The 19,422-nt window shown below is 44.8% G+C and overlaps 1 pseudogene; it reads right to left on the minus strand.

Annotated features, from left to right (window-relative positions):
- Nucleotides 1-1,994: 1,994 nt before the first annotated feature.
- On the minus strand, nucleotides 1,995-5,966 carry LOC135275908 (large ribosomal subunit protein eL31-like; annotated as a pseudogene).
- Nucleotides 5,967-19,422: the final 13,456 nt, after the last annotated feature.

A 19,422-nucleotide genomic window follows, 5' to 3' on the forward strand; every position in this document is an offset into this window, starting at 1 on the left:
TGTTCTTTCTCGTCTGGTGGGAAGAATCTAAGTGTGTAAAACAGCATTCCAGACAAATTCTAAAAAAAATAAAAATGAAAAAGAAAAAATAGAGATGGAGGAAGAAGAGAAGTGCAGATGATGATAACTTGAAATCTTGATAATCTTATTTTACAAGTTTGAATTCAACTCAAAAACTGTTAAAGAAACAAAAAGCAGGATTTAGGAACAACAAACATTTGTATGCCTGGTCCTATAAATCATTATACACCAAACAATATGGCATTAAAATCAATAAGGCAAAAATAGTAGAAAAAAATAACAATATTAACAAGAGATCAAGAAGTCATTGTCAGTTGACTACTGACTTGCTCAAATAAATAAAGTAATAGTGACCCAAATAACACAATTAATAAGATGGATAAAATAATAAACACATAAAATCCATACTTGATAAAAGAGAATACACTTTATTTTCAAGTGTTCCTTCACCTTTCATAAAATGTACCCTATATTGGGACAAAAACCAAAAAATTAAATTCCAAAATACATTAAAAACATACAAACAATAATCCCTGTACACAATTTAGTAATCCAGAATTGATAATAAAAAAAGCAAAATAACGATAATTCCATGCACGTTAAAAAACTGCCAAATAATTTTTGTGCCAAAGAAGAAACAAAATATTAAATTGCAGAATATTTAGAAGACAATGGTGGTAAAAATTCTGCATATGAAAATTCTGAGCTAAAACTTAAAAAACAAAATAAATAAATTAACCAAAGTTAGAAAAGGAGAAAAAAAATCTTTCCAAGAGGGAAATACGAAAAAATAAATAAAAAAATAGAAACTGGAAGAACTAGTTTTAAGACTCAATCGTACAGGGAAAAACTGCTAAGCCACTAACATACTTAAGAGAAAAATGCAATAGCATGAAAAACTCCAAATTTGGAATTAAAGAGAAAAGAAAGAAACATCATCCTGTGTACAAATAACAATATAAAAATTCATGGAACAGAATTTTCAAATTGAACTTTATATTTAAAAATAATTGTATATTTATGCACAGTTGTAAGAAATATTACAGAGAGATCCTGCATACTCTTTAACCAATTTTCTTTAATGCTGACATCTTGCCAATCAATAGTACAATATCACAATTAGGATACTGACATGGAAACAGTCAAATACAGAATATTTGCATCACCACAGGGTCCTTCATGTTAACCTCTTTGTTTCCTTTTTCTTTTTCTTTTCTTTCTTTCTTTCTTTTTTTTTTTTTTTTTAGACAGAGTTTTGCTCTTTCACCCAGGCTGGAGTGAAGTGGTGCAATCTCTGCTCACTGCAACCTCCATTCCTGGGTTCAAGTGATTCTTCTGCCTTAGCCTCCCCAGTAGCTGGGATTATAGGTGTCCACCACCACACCTGTCTACTTTTTTGTATTTTTAGAAGAGACAGGGTTTTGCCATGTTGGCCAGGCTGATCTTGAACTCCTGACCTCAGGTAATCCATCCACTTTGGCCTCCCAAAGTGCAAGGACTACAAACATGAGCCACAGAGCCTAGACCATGTTAAACTTTTATAGCCACACCTTTCTTCCTGTCCCCAGTCCTTGACACCTGGCAACCAGTACTATGTACTCCATTTCTATAAGTTTGTCATTACTAGGATGATATATAAATGGAATCATACAATGTGTAACATTTTGAGATTGGTTTTTCTCACTCAGCATAATTATCTGGAGATTCAGTTAGGTTGTTATGTGTATCAATAGTTCTTTTTATTGCTGAGTAATATTCCATGGTATGAATATTTCACAGTTTTTAAATCATTCACCTATTGAAGGACATCTGGGTTCTTTCCAGTTTTGAGCTATAAGACATAAAACTGCTTTGAACATTCATATGCAGGTTTTTGTGTGGCAATAAGTTTTATTTCTCTGGGACAGACACCCAGGCGTAAAGTTTCTGGGTCACATGGTAATGTATTCTTAGTTTTAAAAGAAAATGTCAAATTAGTTTTCAGTGTGGCTAGACTTGTTTACATTCCTACCAGCAATGTGTGAAAGATCCAGTTTCTCTACACCTTTGTCAGCATTTGGTGTTGCCACTACATCTTATTTTAGCCATTCTGATAGGTATGTAATAACACTTCTTTGTGGTTTTAATTTCCTTAATAGGTGATGATGCTATTTGTTTAGCAGGCTTATTTGTCATCTGTGTATGCTCCTCAGTAAAATGTCTGTTTATCATTTGCCCAAAATGTAATGTTTGCATTTTTTACCTTTGAGTTTTGAGAGTTTTTATGCATTCGAAATACTAATCTTTGGTTGAATATGTGGTTTTTAAATATTTCCTCCTACTTGTAGCTTGCTTTTCATCCTCTCTAACAAGATCTATGGCAGAGTACAGTTTTTAATTTTGATGAACTCCAATTTATCAATTTTTTTCTTTTATGGATCATTCTTTCGGTTTTAACTTTAGGAACTCCTTGCCCAGCCACAGATCTTAAGGATTTTCTCCTACTATTTTTGGAATGATTTCATAGTTTTACGTTTTATAATTTAAGTCTTAGATTCATTTTAAGTTAATTTTATGTTATGTATGAGATTTAGTTCAAGGTTCTTTTCTGGCCTATGTATGTCTGATACTTACAGGACCTTTTGTTGAAAATGCTCTCTTTATTATTTTGAGTTATTTTGACACTTGTGTGTAAAATTAGTCAGACATATTTGCATGGTTTTATTTGTGGATGAGGTATTCTAGCACAATGATCTACGTGTGCTGATGACTCTGCCAAAACTATATAGCCTTGATTAGTGTGGCTATAAAGTGACTCATATCATGTTAGTCTTCTTTTTCAAAATTGTTTTAGTCATCTGTGTTTCTTTGTATTTTTCACTTAAAATTTAAAGTAATCCTGTTTATATAATGAATGCAGTTGGAATTTTGGTAGAAATCACATTAAACCTACAAATAAATTTGGGGAGAATTGATATCTTTACCATGTTGAGTCTTCCAATCCATGAACACAGTATGCCTCTTTGTTTATTTAGATGTTGTTTTTCTTTCTTCAGTGTTGGCTAGTTTCATATAAAAGTTCTATACAAGTTTTGCTAGAGTTATACTTCAGTATTGAAACAGCAAGTATCAAAGGGTCCCTGGAGAACATTTGACCTGCCTGCAGACTGGGAGAATGGGGTGGAGTCACGGGAAGTTGGCACCTTTTGCAGCAGGGAGGAGGCTGGCCTCTCCTGTTCCAGGGTGGTACCTGGGATTCAGTCTGTGAGGTGGGAAATGACTAGAAGGATTCTTACTTTGCTGAGAGTTCATTTCCTTTTCTTTCCTTTTTGCCCAATAAATCCCATTTTTCTCATCCTTCAAAGTGTCTGCAACTCTAATCTTTCCTGCTTATGTGACAAGTACCCTAAGGAAAAAGTCCAACAGCATTTAGTTTAGTTTAGTTTTTTTCTTAAACAATTAATGGTACTCTTCATTATTAGTATAGGCAAATACAATTATTGTGTGTTTATCTCTTGTATCCTGTGACCTTACTGAGTTTACGATTTCTAGTCATTTTTTGGTAGGTTCTCGGATTTTATAAATAGAAAATTATGTCATCTATAGGCAAAGAAAGTTTTATTTTTTCCTTTCTGCTCTCTATGCTTTTTATTTCCTTTTCTATCCTTAGTGCACAGCCTAGAACTTCCAGAACTAACAATTGTTGAAAAACAGTGGGAGAGTAGACATCCTTACCTTATCCCTGAAGTATAATATGAGCTGCAGGTATTTTGTAGGTGTTCTTTATCAACTTGAGGAAGTTTTCCTCTATTGCTGTTTTTCTGAAAGTTTTTCCCACGAAATTTATTCAGTGAAAAATCACAATCAAGTGATTTTTCTTGTTAATGTTTTAATACAGTAGATTACATTGATTGATCCATGTCTATCCCATCTTCTCAGAAGGAGATATCCCCAAGCAGGCAGATTTTTGCAAAATTTTGTTTCTCTACCAACCATAATTCCAGGTGATCAGATCTTCCCGCACAAATCGTCCCCCGGCAGCCGCGGACCTGCCGGCCGGCGCCTCCGGCTCCTCCGGCGTCACCGGCTCCTCTGGCTCGGCTCCTCCGGCTCCGCACCTCTGGCTCCTCCGGCTCCGCTCCTCCGGCTCCTCCGGCGCCACCGGCTCCTCTGGCTCGGCTCCTCCGGCTCCGCACCTCTGGCTCCTCCGGCTCCGCTCCTCCGGCTCCTCCGGCTCCGCTCCTCCGGCTCCTCCGGCGCCACCGGCTCCTCTGGCTCCTCTGGCTCCTTCTGATCGCGAGGCAACAGCTGCCGCCGCTGCCTCCAACGGACGCGCTAGCGCTCCAGGCGGTGCCGCGCGACTGGCTCGCACAGCCTTTCGCTCTCCTAAGAATGATTATGGGCCGGGCGCGGTGGCTCACGCCTGTAATCCCAGCACTTTGGGAGGCCGAGGCAGGTGGATCACGAGGTCAACAGAGCTAGACCATCCTGGTCAACATGGTGAAACCTCGTCTATACTAATACAAAAAATTAGCTGGGCATGGTGGCGCGTGCCTGTAATCCCAGCTACTCAGGAAGCTGAGGCAGGAGAATTGACTGAACTCAGAAAGCGGAGGTTGCGGTGAGCCGAGATCGCGCCATTGTACTCCAGCCTGGGTAAGAAGAGTGAAACTCCGTTTCGGAAAAAAAAAAAAAAAAAAAAAAAAAAAAGAACGATTATGGGCCAGGCGCGGTGTCTCACGCCTGTAATCCCAGCACTTTGGGAGGCCGAGGCGGGTGGATCACGAGGTCAAGAGATTGAGACCATCCTGGCCAACATGGTGAAACCCTGTATCTACTAAAAACACAAAAAATTAGCTGAGCGTGGAGGCACATGCCTGTAATCCCAGCTACTCGGGAGGCTGAGCCACGAGAATCGCTTGAACCCGGGAGGCGGAGGTTGCGCCATTACACTCCAGCCTGGGCGACAGAGTGAGACTCCATCTCAAAAAAAAAAAAGTAAAGTTTGCCAATCCCTAGACTAGAGCATTATTTACAAAGCTCTCCTAAGAGTCACCTGATAGTCTAGGGAAAGACAATTTTCTTTGAGTTACTATTTATTATTGAGTTGGGCCCAGATTCTGTTATTGAGGTATTAATAGAAATTTGCATTATAGAAAATTGGTAAATTGCAAGTGATTTTTGTTAAAGATAAAAATGATTTCTCCATGTTAGCGTTCGTCACAAAGTTAACAATTTTATTGTCCCATAGACCATGAACAGTTTGGAATTTAACCTAGCAATCTTATTCTAGCATTATTTTTTTCTTTCACTGAACACACACACACACACACACACACACACACACACACACGTCTCTCATATCCTCCTCTAAACCAGTTTTACATTCTTCTGATCACTAATAAGTTAGGTAAAATTTTTTTTGCAATTTTATAACTTTATTTGATGAATTTGACGATCAGTGATTAGCTCATCCACATTGACTGTAGATTTTTGAAAGTGGTAACAGGTACATTGGTAACCAAAGTATACAGCTTATTTGGTGAATCTTCATCCTCATTACGTTTTCTGAAGAACTACACACGGATTCGGTGTGGGACATTCCTTATTCCTTTGGCCCAGACAGCTTTGTGGAGCCTGGTATCAATGCGCACATCTGGAGTTCCCATCTCCTTTATGGCAAATTTCCGAATCTCTTTAAATGGCCAAGGGGCACACTTCTTGAAGCCCACTCCATGGATGCGGTTGTGAATGCTGATGGTGTATTCTCAGGTCACCACCTCGTTGATGGCAGAACGGCCCTTTTTCTTCTCGCCGTCCTTCTTTGCAGAAGCCATTCTGCCAGGTTCAAGTTGGAAAGGCAATTTTTTTTTTAAAGACATGGTCTCACTCTGTCACTCAGGCTGAAGTGCAGTGGCACAATGGCACAATCAAGGCTCACTGTAGCCTCAGCCTCCTGGGCTCAAGCAATCCTTCTACCTTAACCTCCTGAGTAGCTGGGATTATAGGCATAGGCCTCCACACTCAGCTAATTTTGCATTTTTTTTTTTTTAGAGATGGGGTCCAGTCTGGTCTCAAACTCCTGGACACAAGGAATCCTCCTGCATTGGCCTTGCAAAGTGCTGGGGTTACAGGCATGAGCCTGGCCTATTAGTTAGACAAATCTTTGAAGCATTCTTACTACATGCTCGTATGAAAGTTATCTTCTTGGGCCGGGCGCGGTGGCTCACGCCTGTAATCCCAGCACTTTGGGAGGCCGAGGCGGGCGGATCACGAGGTCAAGAGATCGAGACCATCCTGGCCAACATGGTGAAACCCCGTCTCTACTAAAAATACAAAAAAATTAGCTGGGTGTGGTGGCACCCGCCTGTAGTCCCAGCTACTAGGGAGGCTGAGGCAGGAGAATTGCTTGAACCCGGGAGGCAGAGGTCACAGTGAGCTGAGGTCACGCCACTGCACACCAGCCTGGCGCCTAGTGATGGAGTGAGACTCTGTCTCAAAAAAACAAAAAAGTTATCTTCTTAATTTTTTGAAATTTGCACTTTGACACCAACAAAAGTTACTGCCTCCTATATTCCCTCTCTCCGTTACTATCTTCCTCAATCGCCTCGTTACCCAGACTTAAAATATTGGCACCTGCTCCAATTCCTTTCTTATTCTCTAAACAAATCAGTCTTCAAATATCATTGGTTTTACCTTCAAGGTTTTCCTGGTGCCATCCCCATGACTACTGTCAGAGTTTAAGCTTCTATTCCCTATCTCCCGAACTTTCACAACAACCCTTACCTGGATCGCTGCAACCAGTGTGCTCAAGGCTGCTAGAAAAATATCCACAAGGAAAAGCTGGGATCATTTTACTCCCCTTTCTAAAACTCTTTGGGAGTTCTTCATTACCCAACAATGATGGAAAGGCCCAGTTCCTTAGCATGATTTTTTTTTTTTGAGATGGAGTTTTACTGTTGTTGTCTAGGCCGGAGTGCAATGGCGTGATCTCGGCTCACTGCAACCTCTGCCTCCTGGGTTCAAGCAATTCTCCTGCCTCAGCCTCTCGAGTAGCAGGAATTACAGGCATGCTCCATCATGCCTGGAGAATTTTATTTTTTTTTTAGTAGAGATGGGGTTTTTCCATGGTGGTCAAGCTGGTCTCGAACTCCTGACCTCAGGTGATCCACCTGCCTCAGTCTCCCAAAAGTGCTGGGATTTCAGGCATGAGCCACTGCCCCTGGTAGTTACCCTGATTTTTAAAGCCCTCCAAAATTTGATCTTGAGCTTATATTCCTTAACTGCTCTGTCCTTCCCTGCTCCCTCATTCATTGTGCCTTTGCACACTTTGCCTTCCTTCATACCGTCCTACTGCCTGAATACATTCTGCTCTGTATCTATGTGTCCAAACTCAAGTATAATTTAATCCTGACTTGAAGCTCCACTGTAGTGATCCTTTTAACTGAAAGTCATTTCCCTCTGCTCTGAATTAGCAACATATTTAATTTGTATCTTTTTTATGTATAACTCTTTCTATTTTGTAACATAGTCCTTTGTGGACATTACTGTGATATCATTGAAGGACAGCATCCATAATCTAACTTTGTATCCACATTATTACCTAACTGTGCTCATACCAATAAGAGAGCCAGTAAAAAATTTTTTAGCAGGAGCTGCTGAAAAATTAAACTCTCAACTGAAAAAGTAGTACTGAGGCAGGATAGGTAGTCAAGGAAGTGCCGTGTCCTCAAGACGCAGCAACCGTGGTGACCTGAAGAGTCAACACAATAAGCCTCAGCATTTGAATTGTGGTTGAACAATCAAGCAAAGCTATCTTCAGCAGGGAATTTCTCCTGTAAAAAGCATGAGCACTTTGATTTTACCTGTCCTCAAACTGACCCTTTGCTCATTATAATAGCAAAAACACACCCCTATTTTATTGCATTTTAGGTTTTGGGGTACGTGTGAAGATCATGCAAGATTGGTGGCTATGCAACAATCTTGCATGTTCTTCATACGTACCCTAAAACCTAAAATGCAATAAAATATATATTTTAAAAATTAAATATCTAATATTAAAGAACAGTGAATATTCTTTAAAACCTAAATTTAGCGTATCTTCCTTTCTTCTTTTTGTTGTATTTTTCACCATAAATAAGATTTCTCATTTCAACATCATCCCACATTGTCTATTCCAAGCTGTTTATTCATTAATGAGGGTGACAGTTTTCTGTGTGAATATGCTCATCAAAAGAGTTTCCTATACAAGTGTTTGCTCATGAAGCACTAACATTTTTATTTGGCCTTTCAATTTATGAAGAAAACATAAGGAATGCCCACTTCTTTACCTGGGTGAAATATTAGTCTCTAAGTCCCGGGCACCCCAAACCAATCAGAGCAAAGAAAATATGGCATGTCTACTGTCTACTACAGAGGCTTTCACTTTTATCACACTATAAAACAGTGTTTCTCTATGTGGACGGATTTCTTCCCAGATGCACATGAAGGGCTTGTTACAGAAGAATATTCCCAAAACCCGTCCACATTCAGAATCTTTGGTGCTAGATCTCCAAGAATCTTTATTGTTTTTATTTTTTGGTTTTTTTTTTGAGACAGAGTGTAGTATTGGGATGCGAGATTAAAATAACTCACCAAGACAAAAGTATGCCAAATTGCAGGGTCTTTATTGCCGGCGACCGCGGAGGACTCACGTCTCTCTAACCCGCGGCCCTGAGGGGAGAGTGTCAAGGCTTTTTATACCCGAAAGACCACCTTGGAAGTGGGGTTGAGGAGCGGGGAGGGGGATCAGTGGGCTCCAGACATTCCGAGGGCTGGTGGGTTCTGTAAATCATCTCCTGGGCAGGGACGGGGGTGGGGGCCTCCGGACATTCCGAGGGCTCGGGGGGCTTATTGTCACTCTAATTGCTACATAAATGATTCACAAAAGTCAAGACAAACATTAGTTTGCACATTATCTGGGTAGCAGTGGAATTTACAGATCTTAGTTCACAGGGGCCAAGATGAGATTAGCTTGGGCTGCGCATTCTGATGAGCAAAGGCCAGCAATTCTGTCAGTTACTGATGAGAAAGGTAAACAACTTCACCTGGTGGACATTATCCAGAGCAGACTAGCAGTCTTATTTACAGAAACCAAGTCAGCAGTTATTGCAAAGAGAATGGGGCAGTTATTATAACTCATTTTTGGAGATTCATCTTTGTCATATAAAATGGCATTGCTCAGGTTCTGGCTCCAGGCCAGCTATAGCACATTCCCCCCTGTTCTTTTAACACGTATTAAATCTTTAATAGGTTTCCTCTTCTTGACATAAGGGCCCATAGTTGGATCTTAGGACCATTAACTTTACCGAATCTATTCTTTCCTGGATAAACTTGAGGAGAATGTTCAAGAGGCATGGCCCAAATGTTAACCCTAGGACTATTAGGATCAAGGGTCCTGCTAACCCAGTGAGCAGGGATGTTAGCCAGGGGGACTAAGAGAACAGTTTTTGGTACCAACTCTCTGAAGTTTCTCTAAGGCGCTTTCTGGTTTCTACATTTTTTTTAACCATTGCAAGACTGTCTCTAATGATTCCAGAATTGTTTGCATAGAAGCAGCATTGCTCACTGAGAGCTGTGCACAGCCCTCCTTCCTTTAAGAACAACAGGTCTAATCCCCTCCTATTTTGTAACACTATTTCAGCCAAAGAGTCATCTATTTGGTGTGACAGAGTAAATTAGGATGATGACCGAGAACGGCGCAATAGTCTTAGCTTTAGGGGGTCCATTGAGGATGGAGCCGCTTCCCATCTTGCATCTGGGGGGGCAGTCTTGACGTGTGAGTGGTGAATCCAGGCAGTCAGTCCGTCCACCTTGACTGCTGTGGGGGTGACCAGGATCACGGTGTAGGGTCCTTTCCAGCGAGGAGTTAGGCTGGAGGCAGTGAATCTCTTTACCAGGACTTCGTCCCCAGGCTGGAAGGGGTGTACTGGCTGGTCAGTGAGGTCCGCTGGGGTAGGCTGAGTCTCCCTGATGAGCGAGTGCACCTGGGACTGAACAGACTGGAGTGCCTGCAAGGACTTAATGAGTTTATGGTTATGGACTTCAGCATGTATGGCGTTCGCAAGTTTGGGGAGTAAGGGAGGGGACCTCCCAAACATAATTACAAAAAGAGTGAAGCCTTTTTTTTATAGGGAGTACATCGGGTACGGAGGAGAACAAAAGGAAGCAGGTTGACCCAGTTCTCACCGGTCTCTAGAATAAATTTTGTTAAAGTTTCCTTTATGGTCCGGTTCATCCTTTCAACCCGCCCTGAACTCTGGGGGCAATAGGCACAGTGTAGTTTCCAGGTTATGCCCAGGGCCTTGGCCAGACCCTGAGAAACCTATGCTGGAAATGCAGGGCCATTATCTGATCCCAGTGTCAAGGGCAAGCCAAATTGAGGAACCAGGTCCCGTAACAATTTTTTACTACCAGTGCAGTTTCTGACCTAGTGGGAAAAGCCTCGCCCCATCCCAAGAAAGTGTCTACGAACACAAGGAGGTATTTGTAGCCACATGCTGGGGGCTTTATTTCAGTGAAATCTACCTCCCAGTGTTCCCCTGGGCTAGCTCCCCTAAGCCTTATCCCTGCCTGACTAAACCTACTGCCTCCTGGATTTACCTGGGCACATATATCACAACGAGTAGTAGTTTCCTTAACAATCTCGTATAAATGTGGAATGTAGTATTTGGCCCTTAGCAGCTCAGTTAGTTTTGTTTGCCCTAAGTGAGTGGCCTGGTGTGTGTCCTTAACTAGAGTCCATCCTAGAGCCTCAGGGAGCACAATCTTTGAGTCCGGTAGAATCCACCATCCTGTGGAATCTTGTCGTCCCCCCTGTTCTTTAGCAAAGTTTTATCAGGTGAGTATATAGGGGTAGAGGGCAGGGTTGGGGCCGGCAGGGTCACGAGAAGAGTTAGAGGTTTCACCGGTCCCAAGGCTGCCTGTCTGGCTTGTAGGTCCGCTGCCCTATTTCCCCTTGCCTCTGGTGAATCTCCTTTCTGATGTCCTGTGCAGTGTATTACTGCCACTGCTTTGGGCTTCCATACAGCTTCTAGTAGAGCAAGGATTTCTTCTCTGTTTTTGATAATTTTTCCTTTTGAGGTAAGCAACCCTCTTTCTCTACAAATGGCTCCATGTACATGGGCAGTAGCAAAGGCATATCAGCTATCTGTATATATGTTGACAGTTCTTCCCTCTGCCCAGCTCAAGGCCTTTATCAGAGCTATGAGTTCTGCCTTTTGAGCTGAGGTTCCGTGTGGAAGAGCCTGAGCCCAAATAACCCGGTCTAGGGTGACCACAGCTGCCCCGGCGTACCTGACTCCGTCGACCATGAAACTGCTGCCATCTGTATACAGTACCTCCTCTGGGTTCTGCAGGGGGACGTCGGTGAGATCCGGCCGCGCAGTGTGGAGGACATCTATTGTCTGTTGGCAGTTATGTATGGGCTCCTCTGGCTCGCTGTCAGGTAGCAATGTGGCGGGGGTTAAAACTGGTTTTTGAAAATTTTATGCGGGGCTGGTCCAAAAGTAAGGCTTGGTATTGGACTACGCGGGCATTTGACATCCATTTTCCTGGAGCTCCACGGAGTAGTGACTCCACCGCGTGGGGTGCCACTAAGTATAACCCCTGTCCCAAAGTTAGCTTTGACTAATAGGGCTGTGGCTGCCACTGCTGTCTGGCACACTGGCCATCCGGAGGCTACTGGATTAAGTACATTCGTTTTTTACTGTCCCTCTCACCGGCAGAGTGCACATTGGTTGTGCCTTAATTTGGGCCTTTGTTCCCCGAGGCCTCTCTGCTGGTCTCCTGGTCCTCGTGAGATAACTCGGGTCTCCGGGAGTGCTGCTATCACTGCCTTAGTAACTCCCTTATTTTGTTTAGCCTCTAAGGTGTCTCTATTGTTAAAGACTTTTTGGGCAATCTTTAACAACTGAGTTAAATTCCTTCCCTGTAACTCCTCTAATTTTTGCAATTTTCTTTTATATCTGGGGCAGATTGGGAAACAAAAGCCAGGTTGATGGCCCGCTGATTTTCTGGGGCCTTAGGGTCTATGGGGGTGTAGGTACAGTAGGCATCCTGTAGGTGCTCTAGGAAAGTGACTGGGGACTCCGGTGGACCTTGGGTCACATTCCCTACCCTGGAGAAATTGGTAGGTTTTTGGGCTGCCCCCCAACCCCCTCTAGTAAGTACCGGTGAAAAATGTTCAAAGCCTGCAGGCCCGCTGAGGTGTTTGGGTCCCATTCGGGCCTGGTGGAAGGGAAAATTTCATTAATTTGCTCCTGGCGGTCTTCTACTGACCCTTTCCCCGTCCCAAGTATTGCTTTATGGGCTTCTTGTCTAATTTTACTTCTCTTCTCTGTGGTGAACAGAATTAGTAATAATTGTTGGCAGTCATCTTAAGTGGGGCGACGAGTCTAGAGTACAGATTCTAAGAGCCCTGTTAAAGCCTAGGGTTTCTTAGAGAATGGGGAATGTTGAGCCTTCTGACGGAACTTATCTATTGTAAAACCCTGCCACCGCCTTAAGTTCCCCAGCCTCCTAGCACGACCCCCTCCCAGGGAACATGTCATCTGAGTAGGTTTCTAACCCTTCTCCTCTTGCCACCTTAGCAGTTCCCCAGCACGAACACTTCCCAGGAACTACTAAACTCAGCAGTTCCCCAGCACCTCCCCCCACCACACAGCCTCTTACACTGGAGGCATCTCCTGGCTCGCAGGCCATAAAAATCCCCTTTGCCACACCACAGGTGCTGCGCACCAATTTTGGGTGCATCCTGGCAGCTTTTCCCTTACTCTTAATAAAGCTTGTGCCAGCACTTAGTGTTTGGCCCTTTCTTTGATTTCTATCACTTTCCAGTTATACAACTCACTAGAGGAAAAAGGGATATGAACAAAGAAGGGGCTGCCCCAGCTGCTGCCATTTGCGGGAGGTGCTTCCCGGAGGGGCAGTAGTTTTGGCGGGTATGGGGCCCCGCTTTAAGTGTGGAGAGGAGACAAGAGCCGATCATTAGTACTGTCCGGAGAGGGGTGTCGGGACCCTGTCCCCAAGGGTCGAGAATATGGTGGAGGCATCTCTTGGTTCTCAGCAGGGGCTGGAAGAATAGCCGGTGCCGAGGGGCTCTTCTGTGGGCTTGCTAACATAACCTGAAGTCCGGCCCATTTTGTACATTCTTTTAAGCCAAGGAGGAGGGTGTTGGACTAATTCTAGCCATTGATTAATGTATAGAAATTAATCAGGGTGGCCCGGGTACCCTGTCACAATGTCCCAGACAGCCTGAGTTATCTTGGGGTCATATGTCCCGGTATCTGGCCAGCCTACCCCAAAGGCTGGCCACTCCAACTCACAGAGAGTCCGAAGCATCTGTAGGGTTAGTTTAACCCCATACTGGCCAGAGAACCCTGTTTTAAAATTTGCCATCATGCACTGGAGGGGGGTGCATGGTCGGGACTGTGACGAGCCTATTTAGTTGTTGTTGTTGTTGTTGTTGTTTTTCTCTTTCTTTTCTCTCTTGGGGTCCTGGAACCTGTATTAGCTATTCTTTTTTTCTTTGTTTGTTTTAAGCCAACTCAAATGGAAAAGTTCTGTTGCAGAGAGCCAATTTTAACTGCACTAACAAGTCACTTGCATTATAAAGGGTTAGAAAGCTTTTTAAAGCCAGATTCGGGATGCAAATGCTGCACCCTGAGGCGGTGTGGCCTGCCTCACACCCAGGGGGGGGCTTCTGGCTGACAGGAGAGAAAGAGAAAAAAAAAATGCTTTTTGTGTCAGTTTAAAACGGAGCTTGCAGCCGCTAGGCCAGCTGCGAGATTCCCGCCCCTGTGGCTTTTTGATCGCCTTCACACAGGGACCCTAAAAAAACATCAAATCCCTCTTTTCCCTCCTCTCTCTCTGTCTCTCTCCTCTCCTCTCTATCTCCTTTCTCCTCTCCTCTCCTCTCTCCTCTCTCTCCCCCCCTCTCTGTCTCCTGTCTCCTCTCCTCTCCTCTCTCTCTCCCTCTCTCTCTCTGTCTCCTGTCTCTCTCCTCTCCTCTCTCCTCTCTCTCTCCCTCTCTCCTCTCTGTCTCTTTTCTTCTCTCCTCTCCTCTCTCCTCTCTCTCTCTCTCTCTCTGGGATGTACCGTTGGGCACTGCCCATAACAACATTGGACACTTTTCTGGCAGAATAGGCAGTTACCAGTTTTTCCACCCCAGCCTGAGAAAGAACACTCGTAGACTCTGATCTAGGGCTTTGTTCCCTACGGCCCCAAAGAAACTACTTCTGAGGTGCTGAGGGCACAACTGCCTCCCCGACATGGAATCAGACTCAGCACAGGCAAAGATACTCTTTTCCCGGGGGAGGTGGCTGGGAGAATTTACAGGCCACAATGATTATAACAAGGAAGAGAATAAAGACAACTACAGTTAAGACTATCTGCCACATGGCGAAAGAAGAAAGAGTGAGGCCTCAGTGATAGAAGAAGAAGATGAGGAGGAAAGAAAAAAGAGTAATTTCTGCTGGGGTGTAATCAATAAAAGTTCCCTGCATCCAGAGGTCCATCAACCACTGTAAAACATCCTCTACCTCAAGGGAAGATGGCCTGAACCAGTGTATGTCTGCTAGCAGGAGTCTAATAAAACTGACAAACTTACAAACAGGACAGGACCACATACAAGAGTGACAGACAAAGGGTGGGTGCCCCCCAGATGGGAGACCAGTCAGATGCCTGCCCGGCCACGTTCCCGGAGGAATATTTCAGGGGCGTCTTAGCGAAAGATGTACCTGTATAAGCCCCAGGCCAGGTCACCTCAGGATGGAAGTCCGGATAGGACAGCTCTGAGGTGAATCACCGTTATGCCATATGACGCCCCCGTGGAACCGCGGGTGAAGGCCCACACAAGCCCCGTAGCTTTTCAGCCGTGGGACTACATATATACACACTCACTCTCTCACTCACACAGAGGTTACGGAAAACAATCGAATGCTGATACCCACTATATCAGCTACCAGAAGGCTGGTACCCCCTGCACCAGCTACACGAAGGCTGACGCCCACTGCGCCAGCTACCAAAAGGCTGATGCCCCCTGCACCAGCCACACGAAGGCTGACGCCCACTGCGCCAGCTACCAAAAGGCTGATGCCCCCTGCACCAGCCACACGAAGGCTGACGCCCACTGCGCCAGCTACCAAAAGGCTGATGCCCCCTGCACCAGCCACACGAAGGCTGACGCCCACTGCGCCAGCTACCAAAAGGCTGATGCCCCCTGCACCAGCCACCAGACGGCTGCCACCCACTATGACAGCCACCAGAAGGCTGACACCCACTGTGCCAGCCACCAAAAGCCTCAAGCGACGTCTCGGTGAGGCTTGCCAGGTCAGAGTTGCAATGACTCGTCAGTCCCCCGACTCAGGCCCTTCCTCTGAACTAGTTCCCAGATCAAACTCACCTCCGGAGGTTTTTAGGACCCTGTGGAATTTTGGGTGAATGTCGGCCGTGCAGTCGCTTTGCCTCCTCGGTGGCGCTCCGGGGCCCTGAGATAGCTCAGGGGGCGCCTCCCCTAGAGACCCCCGAGGCGGAAGCGGCCACCCGGACGAGATTCTGAGATGGCTTTTGTCTGGTGATGAGAGAATATCCCGGACGAGCCCCCAGAATAATGTAGTATTGGGATGCGAGATTAAAATAACTCACCAAGACAAAAGTATGCCAAATTGCAGGGTCTTTATTGCCGGCGACCGCGGAGGACTCACGTCTCTCTAACCCGCGGCCCTGAGGGGAGAGTGTCAAGGCTTTTTATACCCGAAAGACCACCTTGGAAGTGGGGTTGAGGAGCGGGGAGGGGGATCAGTGGGCTCCAGACATTCCGAGGGCTGGTGGGTTCTGTAAATCATCTCCTGGGCAGGGACGGGGGTGGGGGCCTCCGGACATTCCGAGGGCTCGGGGGGCTTATTGTCACTCTAATTGCTACATAAATGATTCACAAAAGTCAAGACAAACATTAGTTTGCACATTATCTGGGTAGCAGTGGAATTTACAGATCTTAGTTCACAGGGGCCAAGATGAGATTAGCTTGGGCTGCGCATTCTGATGAGCAAAGGCCAGCAATTCTGTCAGTTACTGATGAGAAAGGTAAACAACTTCACCTGGTGGACATTATCCAGAGCAGACTAGCAGTCTTATTTACAGAAACCAAGTCAGCAGTTATTGCAAAGAGAATGGGGCAGTTATTATAACTCATTTTTGGAGATTCATCTTTGTCATATAAAATGGCATTGCTCAGGTTCTGGCTCCAGGCCAGCTATAGCACAAGAGTCTCACTCCGTCACCAGGCGCCAGGCTGGAGTGCAGTGGCGTGACCTCAGCTCACTGCAACCTCCACCTCCCGGGTTCAAGCAATTCTCCTGCCTCAGCCTCCCTAGTAGCTGGGACTACAGGCACGCGCCACCACACCCAGATAATTTTTTTGTATTTTTAGTAGAGATAGGGTTTCACCATGTTGGCCAGGATGGTCTCAATCTCTTGACCTCGTGATCCGCCCGCCTCGGGCTCCCAAAGTGCTGGGATTACAGGCGTGAGCCACCGCGCCCCGCCCGAATCTTTATTTTTTAAGTAACCTCACAGATTATTCTTTGCCATCTTGGAGTTTATGAATCACAGGTTAAATTCTTTTCTTCTAAAATTGCAAAGAGAAGCAGAGACCCCTAGAGAAGTGCATAAGTGTGCACTAAACAAACCAAGAGGGTTGACGAAGTCTGTTCATCTCTCCCGTCTCAAAGTATCCTTGTTTGTTTGTAACCTGCCCTCAATACTTTATTGTGAAAATGTTCAAACATACAGAAATGTTGAAATAATTGTACAGTGTGGACACCCATATACTTCACCTAGATATCACCATTAATATGTTACAGCAGTTGCTTTATCACAAATGTTTTTTGTTTTTTTTTTTTGAGACGAAGTCTTGCTCTGTTGCCCAGGCTAGAGTGCAGTGGCACGATCTTGGCTCACTGCAATCTCCACCTCCCACATTCAAGCGATTCTCCTGCCTCATCCTCTCGAGTAGCTGGGATGACAGGTGCGTGCCACCACACCTGGGTAATTTTTGTATTTTTAGTAGAGACGGGGTTTCACCTTGTTGGTCAGGCTGGTCTCGAACTCCTGACCTTAGGTGATCCATCCACCTCAGCCTCCCAAAGTGCTGGGATTACAGGCATGAGCCACCACGCCCAGCCCATCACAAATCTTTTATTCATCTCTCTAATCATCAACTCATCTTAATTTTGGATGAATTTCAAAGGAAATTTTAGACATCAGTAGTGTTCAATTTAGGATGATAGTGACTTGAAGAATAATGAGGCAATGAATCCTTGTAGCCCTGGTGAAAATACAGTGGACTTCTTTTGTTGGACAGAATTGGTGGCATCTTGGCCTCAGGAGGACATTCAGAATGCATGTAATCAAAGAGAGAAGGATGGTTCTAGCTGGTTGTAGATGGCCCCGGCAAGGCAGTATCTACTTGTAGACACAAGTTCATTTGAATGGGAGCTTTTGTTTGTTACTGAAAGAAGAAAGGGAGGTTTGGGGTCAAGGAGAAGATACGATAAATGTGGCAGCTGATGGCAGGAGAAACCTCTTCTCTCTTCCATGGGTTTTTCTTTTTCTTTTTTTGAGACATAGTCTCGCTCTGTCACCAGGCTGGAGTACAGTGGTGCGAACTTAGCTCACTGCAACCTCCATCTCCCAGATTCAAGCAATTGTCCTGCCTCAGCGTCCCGAGTAGCTGGGACTACAGGTGCGCACCACCACGCCCTGCTAATTTTTGTATTTTTAGTAAAGACAGGGTTTCACCATGTTGGCCAAGTGGTCTCCATCTCTTGACCTCGTGATCTGCCTGCCTCAGCGTCCCAAAGTGCTGGGATTACAGGCATGACCCACCGTGCCCGGCTTTCCATGGGTTTTGAGACTCCAGTGGAGAGGAGTTAGAGGCTGACGGTGGCTGGGTTAGTAGTTAGGGGTTAAGTTTCGAGTCAGACTGCCTAGGCCTGCATTCCAGCTTTTCTTGGCTGTTTGACCTTGCATATGATTTCAGCCTCTTGGCCTCAATTGTCTCATTTGAAAGTGAAGATTCAATCAACTTCAGTTGTTAAAATATAATTGAATTCCTTGACAAGTTCACACAAAATTAACATGTGACTGTAGCAGTTGGTGATCAAGAAAGAGACAGACAAAATGATTTTGAAAAGTGTGGGCCAACATGGCCAGGGGGAGACCTATGTTAATTCTAGCTAAATAATTATAAGCTTGCTTGGCTCAGAGTACACTGAAGTTTATACACAGAACTAAACTATATTACTGGTGCAGTTAATTAGAAATCAAGCAGCAACAGGAGGCCTAAGGTAAAGACTGTCAGAGAGCGCAGTAACACCGGGGAACACCTCGGGGTGTTTGCAGAGCAGGCAATACTGCTCTGGTCCCACGAATGCCTTCTCAACATGGAGACTGCATGAGCATCTTGTAAAGAGGGCTTGTGCAAAGATCTCTGAGAAGGGAGTCGACTTCTGCTCACAAGATCCAGGAGGGTCTTTGCAGATGGGAGCTGGCAAGGAGGAGAAAAGCCTTGCAGGGCAGAGATCACGGAACGCCTCAGGCTCTGTCTCAGGTTCTCGGATTATGGAGTGATTTTAATTGCTCTATGTTCTTAGTGCAAGGGAGATAAAAGCCTCTGATGCATTGGGTGTGGTCAGACCCAGTGGCTCCCCATCTGGTATACTTCTGATGCCACAGCAACCCAATAGCAATCGGTGATAAACTCAGAGTACTAGTTTAGCATGTCTTAGAAGGATCTCGAGTCCTGTTAAATGCTCAGAGCACTAGTTTAGCATGTCTTAGAAGGATCACAAGTGCTCTCTCCCACTATTTTACCTACCCCTTTACCCTCCCTTCCATATCTATAAGATCAATGAGATTATGCACATAATAAAAGTGTTTGGAGCCCAGAGCTCCGGACCAATGCTGTAAATTCTACTCTCGTATCTCTGTCTTTGTTTCCTTTTCTCAATCCCTCATCACCTCCGGGACTAAGGGCACCCACATACAGGGTTGGGGCTGGTACCCAACAGAAAAATGAGACTAAATGGAATTTGGAGAGACGTGGGAGGTAGCAATCCTGGAAGTCCTTATAGACAACTCATTGTAATTGAAATCTGAATTCGTCCCTTGTCTGTAAGGCCTCCACATTATCTGGCCTTTGCCTACATCTCTAACCTTATCTCCTTTCCTCCCGTACTTATTCCTAGCCACACAAGCCTTTGGGCTTCAGATTCAGCCAAACTCATTTGGTCCTCCGAACATTTGCACTTGCATGAAAGGCTCTCCCCAGATCTTTCCAAGCCTGGCTTCTCCTACTTTGCGTCTCATTCAACTCAAAGATCA

Source organism: Aotus nancymaae, unplaced genomic scaffold (genome assembly GCF_030222135.1).
Source record: "Aotus nancymaae isolate 86718 unplaced genomic scaffold, 86718_ANA_hifiasm-v0.15.2.pri h1tg000019l, whole genome shotgun sequence".
In the NCBI taxonomy this organism is placed as follows: domain Eukaryota; kingdom Metazoa; phylum Chordata; class Mammalia; order Primates; family Aotidae; genus Aotus; species Aotus nancymaae.